We start from the raw sequence: 10,096 nt of genomic DNA on the forward strand, positions 1-10,096 counted from the left end.
AGCGTTGGCTATTTAAATCAGCTGCCAAATGAAGCACTTCGAAAAGCTTACAGCACCTGGTATTCCCAGGCGGTCTCCCATCCAAGTACTAACCAGGCCCGACCCTGCTTTACTTCMGAGTTCAGATGAGATCGGGCATTTCCAGGGTGGTATGGCCGTAAGCGAAAGAGGATGTCAAGCGTTGGCTATTTAAATCAGCTGCCAAATGAAGCACTTCGAAAAGCTTACAGCACCTGGTATTCCCAGGCGGTCTCCCATCCAAGTACTAACCAGGCCCGACCCTGCTTTACTTCCGAGTTCAGATGAGATCGGGCATTTCCAGGGTGGTATGGCCATAAGCGAAAGAGAGTGTCAAGCGTTGGCTATTTAAATCAGCTGCCAAATGAAGCACTTCGAAAAGCTTGCAGCACCTGGTATTCCCAGGCGGTCTCCCATCCAAGTACTAACCAGGCCCGACCCTGCTTTACTTCCGAGTTCAGATGAGATCGGGCATTTCCAGGGTGGTATGGCCATAAGCGAAAGAGAGTGTCAAGCGTTGGCTATTTAAATCAGCTGCCAAATGAAGCACTTCGAAAAGCTTGCAGCACCTGGTATTCCCAGGCGGTCTCCCATCCAAGTACTAACCAGGCCCGACCCTGCTTTACTTCCGAGTTCAGATGAGATCGGGCATTTCCAGGGTGGTATGGCCGTAAGCGAAAGAGGGTGTCAAGCGTTGGCTATTTAAATCAGCTGCCAAATGAAGCACTTCGAAAAGCTTACAGCACCTGGTATTCCCAGGCGGTCTCCCATCCAAGTACTAACCAGGCCCGACCCTGCTTTACTTCCGAGTTCAGATGAGATCGGGCATTTCCAGGGTGGTATGGCCGTAATCGAAAGAGGATGTCAAGCGTTGGCTATTTAAATCAGCTGCCAAATGAAGCACTTCGAAAAGCTTCAAGCACCTGGTATTCCCAGGCGGTCTCCCATCCAAGTACTAACCAGGCCCGACCCTGCTTTACTTCCGAGTTCAGATGAGATCGGGCATTTCCAGGGTGGTATGGCCGTAAGCGAAAGAGGATGTCAAGCGTTGGCTATTTAAATCAGCTGCCAAATGAAGCACTTCGAAAAGCTTCAAGCACCTGGTATTCCCAGGCGGTCTCCCATCCAAGTACTAACCAGGCCCGACCCTGCTTTACTTCCGAGTTCAGATGAGATCGGGCATTTCCAGGGTGGTATGGCCGTAAGCGAAAGAGGATGTCAAGCGTTGGCTATTTAAATCAGCTGCCAAATGAAGCACTTCGAAAAGCTTACAGCACCTGGAATTCCCAGGCGGTCTCCCATCCAAGTACTAACCAGGCCCGACCCTGCTTTACTTCCGAGTTCAGATGAGATCGGGCATTTCCAGGGTGGTATGGCCGTAAGCGAAAGAGGATGTCAAGCGTTGGCTATTTAAATCAGCTGCCAAATGAAGCACTTCGAAAAGCTTGCAGCACCTGGTATTCCCAGGCGGTCTCCCATCCAAGTACTAACCAGGCCCGACCCTGCTTTACTTCCGAGTTCAGATGAGATCGGGCATTTCCAGGGTGGTATGGCCGTAAGCGAAAGAGGGTGTCAAGCGTTGGCTATTTAAATCAGCTGCCAAATGAAGCACTTCGAAAAGCTTACAGCACCTGGTATTCCCAGGCGGTCTCCCATCCAAGTACTAACCAGGCCCGACCCTGCTTTACTTCCGAGTTCAGATGAGATCGGGCATTTCCAGGGTGGTATGGCCGTAATCGAAAGAGGATGTCAAGCGTTGGCTATTTAAATCAGCTGCCAAATGAAGCACTTCGAAAAGCTTCAAGCACCTGGTATTCCCAGGCGGTCTCCCATCCAAGTACTAACCAGGCCCGACCCTGCTTTACTTCCGAGTTCAGATGAGATCGGGCATTTCCAGGGTGGTATGGCCGTAAGCGAAAGAGGATGTCAAGCGTTGGCTATTTAAATCAGCTGCCAAATGAAGCACTTCGAAAAGCTTCAAGCACCTGGTATTCCCAGGCGGTCTCCCATCCAAGTACTAACCAGGCCCGACCCTGCTTTACTTCCGAGTTCAGATGAGATCGGGCATTTCCAGGGTGGTATGGCCGTAAGCGAAAGAGGATGTCAAGCGTTGGCTATTTAAATCAGCTGCCAAATGAAGCACTTCGAAAAGCTTACAGCACCTGGAATTCCCAGGCGGTCTCCCATCCAAGTACTAACCAGGCCCGACCCTGCTTTACTTCCGAGTTCAGATGAGATCGGGCATTTCCAGGGTGGTATGGCCGTAAGCGAAAGAGGATGTCAAGCGTTGGCTATTTAAATCAGCTGCCAAATGAAGCACTTCGAAAAGCTTACAGCACCTGGTATTCCCAGGCGGTCTCCCATCCAAGTACTAACCAGGCCCGACCCTGCTTTACTTCCGAGTTCAGATGAGATCGGGCATTTCCAGGGTGGTATGGCCGTAAGCGAAAGAGGGTGTCAAGCGTTGGCTATTTAAATCAGCTGCCAAATGAAGCACTTCGAAAAGCTTACAGCACCTGGTATTCCCAGGCGGTCTCCCATCCAAGTACTAACCAGGCCCGACCCTGCTTTACTTCCGAGTTCAGATGAGATCGGGCATTTCCAGGGTGGTATGGCTGTAAGCGAAAGAGGATGTCAAGCGTTGGCTATTTAAATCAGCTGCCAAATGAAGCACTTCGAAAAGCTTACAGCACCTGCTATTCCCAGGCGGTCTCCCATCCAAGTACTAACCAGGCCCGACCCTGCTTTAATTCCGAGTTCAGACGAAATCGGGCATTTCCAGGGTGGTATGGCCGTAAGCGAAAGAGGGTGTCAAGCGTTGGCTATTTAAATCAGCTGCCAAATGAAGCACTTCGAAAAGCTTACAGCACCTGGTATTCCCAGGCGGTCTCCCATCCAAGTACTAACCAGGCCCGACCCTGCTTTACTTCCGAGTTCAGATGAGATCGGGCATTTCCAGGGTGGTATGGCCGTAAGCGAAAGAGGATGTCAAGCGTTGGCTATTTAAATCAGCTGCCAAATGAAGCACTTCGAAAAGCTTACAGCACCTGGTATTCCCAGGCGGTCTCCCATCCAAGTACTAACCAGGCCCGACCCTGCTTTACTTCCGAGTTCAGATGAGATCGGGCATTTCCAGGGTGGTATGGCCGTAAGCGAAAGAGGATGTCAAGCGTTGGCTATTTAAATCAGCTGCCAAATGAAGCACTTCGAAAAGCTTACAGCACCTGGTATTCCCAGGCGGTCTCCCATCCAAGTACTAACCAGGCCCGACCCTGCTTTACTTCCGAGTTCAGATGAGATCGGGCATTTCCAGGGTGGTATGGCCGTAAGCGAAAGAGGATGTCAAGCGTTGGCTATTTAAATCAGCTGCCAAATGAAGCACTTCGAAAAGCTTACAGCACCTGGTATTCCCAGGCGGTCTCCCATCCAAGTACTAACCAGGCCCGACCCTGCTTTACTTCCGAGTTCAGATGAGATCGGGCATTTCCAGGGTGGTATGGCCGTAAGCGAAAGAGGATGTCAAGCGTTGGCTATTTAAATCAGCTGCCAAATGAAGCACTTCGAAAAGCTTACAGCACCTGGTATTCCCAGGCGGTCTCCCATCCAAGTACTAACCAGGCCCGACCCTGCTTTACTTCCGAGTTCAGATGAGATCGGGCATTTCCAGGGTGGTATGGCCGTAAGCGAAAGAGGATGTCAAGCGTTGGCTATTTAAATCAGCTGCCAAATGAAGCTCTTCGAAAAGCTTACAGCACCTGGTATTCCCAGGCGGTCTCCCATCCAAGTACTAACCAGGCCTGGCCCTGCTTTACTTCCGAGTTCAGATGAGATCGGGCATTTCCAGGGTGGTATGGCCGTAAGCGAAAGAGGATGTCAAGCGTTGGCTATTTAAATCAGCTGCCAAATGAAGCACTTCGAAAAGCTTACAGCACCTGGTATTCCCAGGCGGTCTCCCATCCAAGTACTAACCAGGCCCGACCCTGCTTTACTTCCGAGTTCAGATGAGATCGGGCATTTCCAGGGTGGTATGGCCGTAAGCGAAAGAGGATGTCAAGCGTTGGCTATTTAAATCAGCTGCCAAATGAAGCACTTCGAAAAGCTTACAGCACCTGGTATTCCCAGGCGGTCTCCCATCCAAGTACTAACCAGGCCCGACCCTGCTTTACTTCCGAGTTCAGATGAGATCGGGCATTTCCAGGGTGGTATGGCCGTAAGCGAAAGCGAGTGTCAAGCGTTGGCTATTTAAATCAGCTGCCAAATGAAGCACTTCGAAAAGCTTACAGCACCTGGTATTCCCAGGCGGTCTCCCATCCAAGTACTAACCAGGCCCGACCCTGCTTTATTTCCGAGTTCAGATGAGATCGGGCATTTCCAGGGTGGTATGGCCGTAAGCGAAAGAGGGTGTCAAGCGTTGGCTATTTAAATCAGCTGCCAAATGAAGCACTTCGAAAAGCTTACAGCACCTGGTATTCCCAGGCGGTCTCCCATCCAAGTACTAACCAGGCCCGACCCTGCTTTACTTCCGAGTTCAGATGAGATCGGGCATTTCCAGGGTGGTATGGCCGTAAGCGAAAGAGGATGTCAAGCGTTGGCTATTTAAATCAGCTGCCAAATGAAGCACTTCGAAAAGCTTCAAGCACCTGGTATTCCCAGGCGGTCTCCCATCCAAGTACTAACCAGGCCGGACCCTGCTTTACTTCCGAGTTCAGATGAGATCGGGCATTTCCAGGGTGGTATGGCCGTAAGCGAAAGAGGATGTCAAGCGTTGGCTATTTAAATCAGCTGCCAAATGAAGCACTTCGAAAAGCTTACAGCACCTGGTATTCCCAGGCGGTCTCCCATCCAAGTACTAACCAGGTCCGACCCTGCTTTACTTCCGAGTTCAGATGAGATCGGGCATTTCCAGGGTGGTATGGCCGTAAGCGAAAGAGGGTGTCAAGCGTTGGCTATTTAAATCAGCTGCCAAATGAAGCACTTCGAAAAGCTTACAGCACCTGGTATTCCCAGGCGGTCTCCCATCCAAGTACTAACCAGGCCCGACCCTGCTTTACTTCCGAGTTCAGATGAGATCGGGCATTTCCAGGGTGGTATGGCCATAAGCGAAAGAGAGTGTCAAGCGTTGGCTATTTAAATCAGCTGCCAAATGAAGCACTTCGAAAAGCTTGCAGCACCTGGTATTCCCAGGCGGTCTCCCATCCAAGTACTAACCAGGCCCGACCCTGCTTTACTTCCGAGTTCAGATGAGATCGGGCATTTCCAGGGTGGTATGGCCGTAAGCGAAAGAGGGTGTCAAGCGTTGGCTATTTAAATCAGCTGCCAAATGAAGCACTTCGAAAAGCTTACAGCACCTGGTATTCCCAGGCGGTCTCCCATCCAAGTACTAACCAGGCCCGACCCTGCTTTACTTCCGAGTTCAGATGAGATCGGGCATTTCCAGGGTGGTATGGCCGTAATCGAAAGAGGATGTCAAGCGTTGGCTATTTAAATCAGCTGCCAAATGAAGCACTTCGAAAAGCTTCAAGCACCTGGTATTCCCAGGCGGTCTCCCATCCAAGTACTAACCAGGCCCGACCCTGCTTTACTTCCGAGTTCAGATGAGATCGGGCATTTCCAGGGTGGTATGGCCGTAAGCGAAAGAGGATGTCAAGCGTTGGCTATTTAAATCAGCTGCCAAATGAAGCACTTCGAAAAGCTTCAAGCACCTGGTATTCCCAGGCGGTCTCCCATCCAAGTACTAACCAGGCCCGACCCTGCTTTACTTCCGAGTTCAGATGAGATCGGGCATTTCCAGGGTGGTATGGCCGTAAGCGAAAGAGGATGTCAAGCGTTGGCTATTTAAATCAGCTGCCAAATGAAGCACTTCGAAAAGCTTACAGCACCTGGAATTCCCAGGCGGTCTCCCATCCAAGTACTAACCAGGCCCGACCCTGCTTTACTTCCGAGTTCAGATGAGATCGGGCATTTCCAGGGTGGTATGGCCGTAAGCGAAAGAGGATGTCAAGCGTTGGCTATTTAAATCAGCTGCCAAATGAAGCACTTCGAAAAGCTTGCAGCACCTGGTATTCCCAGGCGGTCTCCCATCCAAGTACTAACCAGGCCCGACCCTGCTTTACTTCCGAGTTCAGATGAGATCGGGCATTTCCAGGGTGGTATGGCCGTAAGCGAAAGAGGGTGTCAAGCGTTGGCTATTTAAATCAGCTGCCAAATGAAGCACTTCGAAAAGCTTACAGCACCTGGTATTCCCAGGCGGTCTCCCATCCAAGTACTAACCAGGCCCGACCCTGCTTTACTTCCGAGTTCAGATGAGATCGGGCATTTCCAGGGTGGTATGGCCGTAATCGAAAGAGGATGTCAAGCGTTGGCTATTTAAATCAGCTGCCAAATGAAGCACTTCGAAAAGCTTCAAGCACCTGGTATTCCCAGGCGGTCTCCCATCCAAGTACTAACCAGGCCCGACCCTGCTTTACTTCCGAGTTCAGATGAGATCGGGCATTTCCAGGGTGGTATGGCTGTAAGCGAAAGAGGGTGTCAAGCGTTGGCTATTTAAATCAGCTGCCAAATGAAGCACTTCGAAAAGCTTACAGCACCTGGTATTCCCAGGCGGTCTCCCATCCAAGTACTAACCAGGCCCGACCCTGCTTTACTTCCGAGTTCAGATGAGATCGGGCATTTCCAGGGTGGTATGGCCGTAAGCGAAAGAGGATGTCAAGCGTTGGCTATTTAAATCAGCTGCCAAATGAAGCACTTCGAAAAGCTTACAGCACCTGGTATTCCCAGGCGGTCTCCCATCCAAGTACTAACCAGGCCCGACCCTGCTTTACTTCCGAGATCAGATGAGATCGGGCATTTCCAGGGTGGTATGGCCGTAAGCGAAAGAGGGTGTCAAGCGTTGGCTATTTAAATCAGCTGCCAAATGAAGCACTTCGAAAAGCTTACAGCACCTGGTATTCCCAGGCGGTCTCCCATCCAAGTACTAACCAGGCCCGACCCTGCTTTACTTCCGAGTTCAGATGAGATCGGGCATTTCCAGGGTGGTATGGCCGTAAGCGAAAGAGGATGTCAAGCGTTGGCTATTTAAATCAGCTGCCAAATGAAGCACTTCGAAAAGCTTACAGCACCTGGTATTCCCAGGCGGTCTCCCATCCAAGTACTAACCAGGCCCGACCCTGCTTTACTTCTGAGTTCAGATGAGATCGGGCATTTCCAGGGTGGTATGGCCGTAAGCGAAAGAGGGTGTCAAGCGTTGGCTATTTAAATCAGCTGCCAAATGAAGCACTTCGAAAAGCTTACAGCACCTGGTATTCCCAGGCGGTCTCCCATCCAAGTACTAACCAGGCCCGACCCTGCTTTACTTCCGAGTTCAGATGAGATCGGGCATTTCCAGGGTGGTATGGCCGTAAGCGAAAGAGGATGTCAAGCGTTGGCTATTTAAATCAGCTGCCAAATGAAGCACTTCGAAAAGCTTACAGCACCTGGTATTCCCAGGCGGTCTCCYATCCAAGTACTAACCAGGCCCGACCCTGCTTTACTTCCGAGTTCAGATGAGATCGGGCATTTCCAGGGTGGTATGGCCGTAAGCGAAAGAGGGTGTCAAGCGTTGGCTATTTAAATCAGCTGCCAAATGAAGCACTTCGAAAAGCTTACAGCACCTGGTATTCCCAGGCGGTCTCCCATCCAAGTACTAACCAGGCCCGACCCTGCTTTACTTCCGAGTTCAGATGAGATCGGGCATTTCCAGGGTGGTATGGCCGTAAGCGAAAGAGGATGTCAAGCGTTGGCTATTTAAATCAGCTGCCAAATGAAGCACTTCGAAAAGCTTACAGCACCTGGTATTCCCAGGCGGTCTCCCATCCAAGTACTAACCAGGCCCGACCCTGCTTTACTTCCGAGTTCAGATGAGATCGGGCATTTCCAGGGTGGTATGGCCGTAAGCGAAAGAGGATGTCAAGCGTTGGCTATTTAAATCAGCTGCCAAATGAAGCACTTCGAAAAGCTTACAGCACCTGGTATTCCCAGGCGGTCTCCCATCCAAGTACTAACCAGGCCCGACCCTGCTTTACTTCCGAGTTCAGATGAGATCGGGCATTTCCAGGGTGGTATGGCCATAAGCGAAAGAGAGTGTCAAGCGTTGGCTATTTAAATCAGCTGCCAAATGAAGCACTTCGAAAAGCTTGCAGCACCTGGTATTCCCAGGCGGTCTCCCATCCAAGTACTAACCAGGCCCGACCCTGCTTTACTTCCGAGTTCAGATGAGATCGGGCATTTCCAGGGTGGTATGGCCGTAAGCGAAAGAGGGTGTCAAGCGTTGGCTATTTAAATCAGCTGCCAAATGAAGCACTTCGAAAAGCTTACAGCACCTGGTATTCCCAGGCGGTCTCCCATCCAAGTACTAACCAGGCCCGACCCTGCTTTACTTCCGAGTTCAGATGAGATCGGGCATTTCCAGGGTGGTATGGCCGTAATCGAAAGAGGATGTCAAGCGTTGGCTATTTAAATCAGCTGCCAAATGAAGCACTTCGAAAAGCTTCAAGCACCTGGTATTCCCAGGCGGTCTCCCATCCAAGTACTAACCAGGCCCGACCCTGCTTTACTTCCGAGTTCAGATGAGATCGGGCATTTCCAGGGTGGTATGGCCGTAAGCGAAAGAGGATGTCAAGCGTTGGCTATTTAAATCAGCTGCCAAATGAAGCACTTCGAAAAGCTTCAAGCACCTGGTATTCCCAGGCGGTCTCCCATCCAAGTACTAACCAGGCCCGACCCTGCTTTACTTCCGAGTTCAGATGAGATCGGGCATTTCCAGGGTGGTATGGCCGTAAGCGAAAGAGGATGTCAAGCGTTGGCTATTTAAATCAGCTGCCAAATGAAGCACTTCGAAAAGCTTACAGCACCTGGAATTCCCAGGCGGTCTCCCATCCAAGTACTAACCAGGCCCGACCCTGCTTTACTTCCGAGTTCAGATGAGATCGGGCATTTCCAGGGTGGTATGGCCGTAAGCGAAAGAGGATGTCAAGCGTTGGCTATTTAAATCAGCTGCCAAATGAAGCACTTCGAAAAGCTTGCAGCACCTGGTATTCCCAGGCGGTCTCCCATCCAAGTACTAACCAGGCCCGACCCTGCTTTACTTCCGAGTTCAGATGAGATCGGGCATTTCCAGGGTGGTATGGCCGTAAGCGAAAGAGGGTGTCAAGCGTTGGCTATTTAAATCAGCTGCCAAATGAAGCACTTCGAAAAGCTTACAGCACCTGGTATTCCCAGGCGGTCTCCCATCCAAGTACTAACCAGGCCCGACCCTGCTTTACTTCCGAGTTCAGATGAGATCGGGCATTTCCAGGGTGGTATGGCCGTAATCGAAAGAGGATGTCAAGCGTTGGCTATTTAAATCAGCTGCCAAATGAAGCACTTCGAAAAGCTTCAAGCACCTGGTATTCCCAGGCGGTCTCCCATCCAAGTACTAACCAGGCCCGACCCTGCTTTACTTCCGAGTTCAGATGAGATCGGGCATTTCCAGGGTGGTATGGCCGTAAGCGAAAGAGGATGTCAAGCGTTGGCTATTTAAATCAGCTGCCAAATGAAGCACTTCGAAAAGCTTCAAGCACCTGGTATTCCCAGGCGGTCTCCCATCCAAGTACTAACCAGGCCCGACCCTGCTTTACTTCCGAGTTCAGATGAGATCGGGCATTTCCAGGGTGGTATGGCCGTAAGCGAAAGAGGATGTCAAGCGTTGGCTATTTAAATCAGCTGCCAAATGAAGCACTTCGAAAAGCTTACAGCACCTGGAATTCCCAGGCGGTCTCCCATCCAAGTACTAACCAGGCCCGACCCTGCTTTACTTCCGAGTTCAGATGAGATCGGGCATTTCCAGGGTGGTATGGCCGTAAGCGAAAGAGGATGTCAAGCGTTGGCTATTTAAATCAGCTGCCAAATGAAGCACTTCGAAAAGCTTACAGCACCTGGTATTCCCAGGCGGTCTCCCATCCAAGTACTAACCAGGCCCGACCCTGCTTTACTTCCGAGTTCAGATGAGATCGGGCATTTCCAGGGTGGTATGGCCGTAAGCGAAAGAGGGTGTCAAGCGTTG

The 10,096-nt window shown here is 50.9% G+C and overlaps 1 protein-coding gene and 57 non-coding genes across 58 annotated transcripts in view; 1 reads left to right on the forward strand and 57 right to left on the reverse strand.

The window, feature by feature from the left end:
- The window catches only part of LOC108183347 (uncharacterized), a 199,270-nt gene that overhangs the window by 132,717 nt on the left and 56,457 nt on the right, over window positions 1–10,096 (forward strand). The window lies entirely within an intron of this gene.
- LOC141383418 (5S ribosomal RNA) lies at window positions 45–163 on the reverse strand. The gene has a single exon (XR_012404435.1). It is a non-coding gene; the product is annotated as a 5S ribosomal RNA (ribosomal RNA).
- On the reverse strand, window positions 222–340 carry LOC141383328 (5S ribosomal RNA). Its single transcript, XR_012404342.1, has one exon. It is a non-coding gene; the product is annotated as a 5S ribosomal RNA (ribosomal RNA).
- LOC141383733 (5S ribosomal RNA) lies at window positions 399–517 on the reverse strand. The gene has a single exon (XR_012404768.1). It is a non-coding gene; the product is annotated as a 5S ribosomal RNA (ribosomal RNA).
- LOC141383602 (5S ribosomal RNA) lies at window positions 576–694 on the reverse strand. Its single transcript, XR_012404627.1, has one exon. It is a non-coding gene; the product is annotated as a 5S ribosomal RNA (ribosomal RNA).
- LOC141383537 (5S ribosomal RNA) lies at window positions 753–871 on the reverse strand. The gene has a single exon (XR_012404558.1). It is a non-coding gene; the product is annotated as a 5S ribosomal RNA (ribosomal RNA).
- On the reverse strand, window positions 930–1,048 carry LOC141383865 (5S ribosomal RNA). The gene has a single exon (XR_012404922.1). It is a non-coding gene; the product is annotated as a 5S ribosomal RNA (ribosomal RNA).
- Window positions 1,107–1,225, reverse strand: LOC141383866 (5S ribosomal RNA). The gene has a single exon (XR_012404923.1). It is a non-coding gene; the product is annotated as a 5S ribosomal RNA (ribosomal RNA).
- On the reverse strand, window positions 1,284–1,402 carry LOC141383033 (5S ribosomal RNA). The gene has a single exon (XR_012403998.1). It is a non-coding gene; the product is annotated as a 5S ribosomal RNA (ribosomal RNA).
- On the reverse strand, window positions 1,461–1,579 carry LOC141383603 (5S ribosomal RNA). Its single transcript, XR_012404628.1, has one exon. It is a non-coding gene; the product is annotated as a 5S ribosomal RNA (ribosomal RNA).
- On the reverse strand, window positions 1,638–1,756 carry LOC141383538 (5S ribosomal RNA). The gene has a single exon (XR_012404559.1). It is a non-coding gene; the product is annotated as a 5S ribosomal RNA (ribosomal RNA).
- LOC141383867 (5S ribosomal RNA) lies at window positions 1,815–1,933 on the reverse strand. The gene has a single exon (XR_012404924.1). It is a non-coding gene; the product is annotated as a 5S ribosomal RNA (ribosomal RNA).
- LOC141383868 (5S ribosomal RNA) lies at window positions 1,992–2,110 on the reverse strand. The gene has a single exon (XR_012404925.1). It is a non-coding gene; the product is annotated as a 5S ribosomal RNA (ribosomal RNA).
- On the reverse strand, window positions 2,169–2,287 carry LOC141383034 (5S ribosomal RNA). Its single transcript, XR_012403999.1, has one exon. It is a non-coding gene; the product is annotated as a 5S ribosomal RNA (ribosomal RNA).
- LOC141382998 (5S ribosomal RNA) lies at window positions 2,346–2,464 on the reverse strand. Its single transcript, XR_012403960.1, has one exon. It is a non-coding gene; the product is annotated as a 5S ribosomal RNA (ribosomal RNA).
- LOC141383062 (5S ribosomal RNA) lies at window positions 2,523–2,641 on the reverse strand. The gene has a single exon (XR_012404027.1). It is a non-coding gene; the product is annotated as a 5S ribosomal RNA (ribosomal RNA).
- LOC141383857 (5S ribosomal RNA) lies at window positions 2,700–2,818 on the reverse strand. Its single transcript, XR_012404914.1, has one exon. It is a non-coding gene; the product is annotated as a 5S ribosomal RNA (ribosomal RNA).
- LOC141382999 (5S ribosomal RNA) lies at window positions 2,877–2,995 on the reverse strand. The gene has a single exon (XR_012403961.1). It is a non-coding gene; the product is annotated as a 5S ribosomal RNA (ribosomal RNA).
- LOC141383000 (5S ribosomal RNA) lies at window positions 3,054–3,172 on the reverse strand. Its single transcript, XR_012403962.1, has one exon. It is a non-coding gene; the product is annotated as a 5S ribosomal RNA (ribosomal RNA).
- Window positions 3,231–3,349, reverse strand: LOC141383001 (5S ribosomal RNA). The gene has a single exon (XR_012403963.1). It is a non-coding gene; the product is annotated as a 5S ribosomal RNA (ribosomal RNA).
- LOC141383002 (5S ribosomal RNA) lies at window positions 3,408–3,526 on the reverse strand. Its single transcript, XR_012403964.1, has one exon. It is a non-coding gene; the product is annotated as a 5S ribosomal RNA (ribosomal RNA).
- Window positions 3,585–3,703, reverse strand: LOC141383003 (5S ribosomal RNA). Its single transcript, XR_012403965.1, has one exon. It is a non-coding gene; the product is annotated as a 5S ribosomal RNA (ribosomal RNA).
- LOC141383732 (5S ribosomal RNA) lies at window positions 3,762–3,880 on the reverse strand. Its single transcript, XR_012404767.1, has one exon. It is a non-coding gene; the product is annotated as a 5S ribosomal RNA (ribosomal RNA).
- LOC141383004 (5S ribosomal RNA) lies at window positions 3,939–4,057 on the reverse strand. Its single transcript, XR_012403966.1, has one exon. It is a non-coding gene; the product is annotated as a 5S ribosomal RNA (ribosomal RNA).
- Window positions 4,116–4,234, reverse strand: LOC141383005 (5S ribosomal RNA). The gene has a single exon (XR_012403967.1). It is a non-coding gene; the product is annotated as a 5S ribosomal RNA (ribosomal RNA).
- LOC141383181 (5S ribosomal RNA) lies at window positions 4,293–4,411 on the reverse strand. Its single transcript, XR_012404186.1, has one exon. It is a non-coding gene; the product is annotated as a 5S ribosomal RNA (ribosomal RNA).
- On the reverse strand, window positions 4,470–4,588 carry LOC141383006 (5S ribosomal RNA). Its single transcript, XR_012403968.1, has one exon. It is a non-coding gene; the product is annotated as a 5S ribosomal RNA (ribosomal RNA).
- On the reverse strand, window positions 4,647–4,765 carry LOC141383916 (5S ribosomal RNA). The gene has a single exon (XR_012404985.1). It is a non-coding gene; the product is annotated as a 5S ribosomal RNA (ribosomal RNA).
- LOC141383405 (5S ribosomal RNA) lies at window positions 4,824–4,942 on the reverse strand. The gene has a single exon (XR_012404422.1). It is a non-coding gene; the product is annotated as a 5S ribosomal RNA (ribosomal RNA).
- Window positions 5,001–5,119, reverse strand: LOC141383329 (5S ribosomal RNA). Its single transcript, XR_012404343.1, has one exon. It is a non-coding gene; the product is annotated as a 5S ribosomal RNA (ribosomal RNA).
- On the reverse strand, window positions 5,178–5,296 carry LOC141383604 (5S ribosomal RNA). Its single transcript, XR_012404629.1, has one exon. It is a non-coding gene; the product is annotated as a 5S ribosomal RNA (ribosomal RNA).
- LOC141383540 (5S ribosomal RNA) lies at window positions 5,355–5,473 on the reverse strand. Its single transcript, XR_012404561.1, has one exon. It is a non-coding gene; the product is annotated as a 5S ribosomal RNA (ribosomal RNA).
- Window positions 5,532–5,650, reverse strand: LOC141383870 (5S ribosomal RNA). Its single transcript, XR_012404927.1, has one exon. It is a non-coding gene; the product is annotated as a 5S ribosomal RNA (ribosomal RNA).
- Window positions 5,709–5,827, reverse strand: LOC141383871 (5S ribosomal RNA). The gene has a single exon (XR_012404928.1). It is a non-coding gene; the product is annotated as a 5S ribosomal RNA (ribosomal RNA).
- LOC141383035 (5S ribosomal RNA) lies at window positions 5,886–6,004 on the reverse strand. The gene has a single exon (XR_012404000.1). It is a non-coding gene; the product is annotated as a 5S ribosomal RNA (ribosomal RNA).
- On the reverse strand, window positions 6,063–6,181 carry LOC141383605 (5S ribosomal RNA). Its single transcript, XR_012404630.1, has one exon. It is a non-coding gene; the product is annotated as a 5S ribosomal RNA (ribosomal RNA).
- LOC141383541 (5S ribosomal RNA) lies at window positions 6,240–6,358 on the reverse strand. The gene has a single exon (XR_012404562.1). It is a non-coding gene; the product is annotated as a 5S ribosomal RNA (ribosomal RNA).
- Window positions 6,417–6,535, reverse strand: LOC141383875 (5S ribosomal RNA). Its single transcript, XR_012404932.1, has one exon. It is a non-coding gene; the product is annotated as a 5S ribosomal RNA (ribosomal RNA).
- LOC141383007 (5S ribosomal RNA) lies at window positions 6,594–6,712 on the reverse strand. The gene has a single exon (XR_012403969.1). It is a non-coding gene; the product is annotated as a 5S ribosomal RNA (ribosomal RNA).
- Window positions 6,771–6,889, reverse strand: LOC141383298 (5S ribosomal RNA). Its single transcript, XR_012404310.1, has one exon. It is a non-coding gene; the product is annotated as a 5S ribosomal RNA (ribosomal RNA).
- On the reverse strand, window positions 6,948–7,066 carry LOC141383008 (5S ribosomal RNA). Its single transcript, XR_012403970.1, has one exon. It is a non-coding gene; the product is annotated as a 5S ribosomal RNA (ribosomal RNA).
- On the reverse strand, window positions 7,125–7,243 carry LOC141383657 (5S ribosomal RNA). Its single transcript, XR_012404687.1, has one exon. It is a non-coding gene; the product is annotated as a 5S ribosomal RNA (ribosomal RNA).
- On the reverse strand, window positions 7,302–7,420 carry LOC141383009 (5S ribosomal RNA). The gene has a single exon (XR_012403971.1). It is a non-coding gene; the product is annotated as a 5S ribosomal RNA (ribosomal RNA).
- LOC141383386 (5S ribosomal RNA) lies at window positions 7,479–7,597 on the reverse strand. Its single transcript, XR_012404403.1, has one exon. It is a non-coding gene; the product is annotated as a 5S ribosomal RNA (ribosomal RNA).
- LOC141383010 (5S ribosomal RNA) lies at window positions 7,656–7,774 on the reverse strand. The gene has a single exon (XR_012403972.1). It is a non-coding gene; the product is annotated as a 5S ribosomal RNA (ribosomal RNA).
- On the reverse strand, window positions 7,833–7,951 carry LOC141383011 (5S ribosomal RNA). The gene has a single exon (XR_012403973.1). It is a non-coding gene; the product is annotated as a 5S ribosomal RNA (ribosomal RNA).
- On the reverse strand, window positions 8,010–8,128 carry LOC141383330 (5S ribosomal RNA). Its single transcript, XR_012404344.1, has one exon. It is a non-coding gene; the product is annotated as a 5S ribosomal RNA (ribosomal RNA).
- Window positions 8,187–8,305, reverse strand: LOC141383606 (5S ribosomal RNA). Its single transcript, XR_012404631.1, has one exon. It is a non-coding gene; the product is annotated as a 5S ribosomal RNA (ribosomal RNA).
- On the reverse strand, window positions 8,364–8,482 carry LOC141383542 (5S ribosomal RNA). The gene has a single exon (XR_012404563.1). It is a non-coding gene; the product is annotated as a 5S ribosomal RNA (ribosomal RNA).
- Window positions 8,541–8,659, reverse strand: LOC137492212 (5S ribosomal RNA). The gene has a single exon (XR_011012184.2). It is a non-coding gene; the product is annotated as a 5S ribosomal RNA (ribosomal RNA).
- LOC141383872 (5S ribosomal RNA) lies at window positions 8,718–8,836 on the reverse strand. The gene has a single exon (XR_012404929.1). It is a non-coding gene; the product is annotated as a 5S ribosomal RNA (ribosomal RNA).
- On the reverse strand, window positions 8,895–9,013 carry LOC141383036 (5S ribosomal RNA). Its single transcript, XR_012404001.1, has one exon. It is a non-coding gene; the product is annotated as a 5S ribosomal RNA (ribosomal RNA).
- LOC141383607 (5S ribosomal RNA) lies at window positions 9,072–9,190 on the reverse strand. Its single transcript, XR_012404632.1, has one exon. It is a non-coding gene; the product is annotated as a 5S ribosomal RNA (ribosomal RNA).
- Window positions 9,249–9,367, reverse strand: LOC137492042 (5S ribosomal RNA). Its single transcript, XR_011012014.2, has one exon. It is a non-coding gene; the product is annotated as a 5S ribosomal RNA (ribosomal RNA).
- Window positions 9,426–9,544, reverse strand: LOC137492041 (5S ribosomal RNA). The gene has a single exon (XR_011012013.2). It is a non-coding gene; the product is annotated as a 5S ribosomal RNA (ribosomal RNA).
- On the reverse strand, window positions 9,603–9,721 carry LOC137492040 (5S ribosomal RNA). The gene has a single exon (XR_011012012.2). It is a non-coding gene; the product is annotated as a 5S ribosomal RNA (ribosomal RNA).
- On the reverse strand, window positions 9,780–9,898 carry LOC137492039 (5S ribosomal RNA). Its single transcript, XR_011012011.2, has one exon. It is a non-coding gene; the product is annotated as a 5S ribosomal RNA (ribosomal RNA).
- LOC137492037 (5S ribosomal RNA) lies at window positions 9,957–10,075 on the reverse strand. Its single transcript, XR_011012009.1, has one exon. It is a non-coding gene; the product is annotated as a 5S ribosomal RNA (ribosomal RNA).

Source organism: Danio rerio, chromosome 4, assembly GCF_049306965.1.
Source record: "Danio rerio strain Tuebingen ecotype United States chromosome 4, GRCz12tu, whole genome shotgun sequence".
Classification (NCBI taxonomy): Eukaryota; Metazoa; Chordata; class Actinopteri; order Cypriniformes; family Danionidae; genus Danio; species Danio rerio.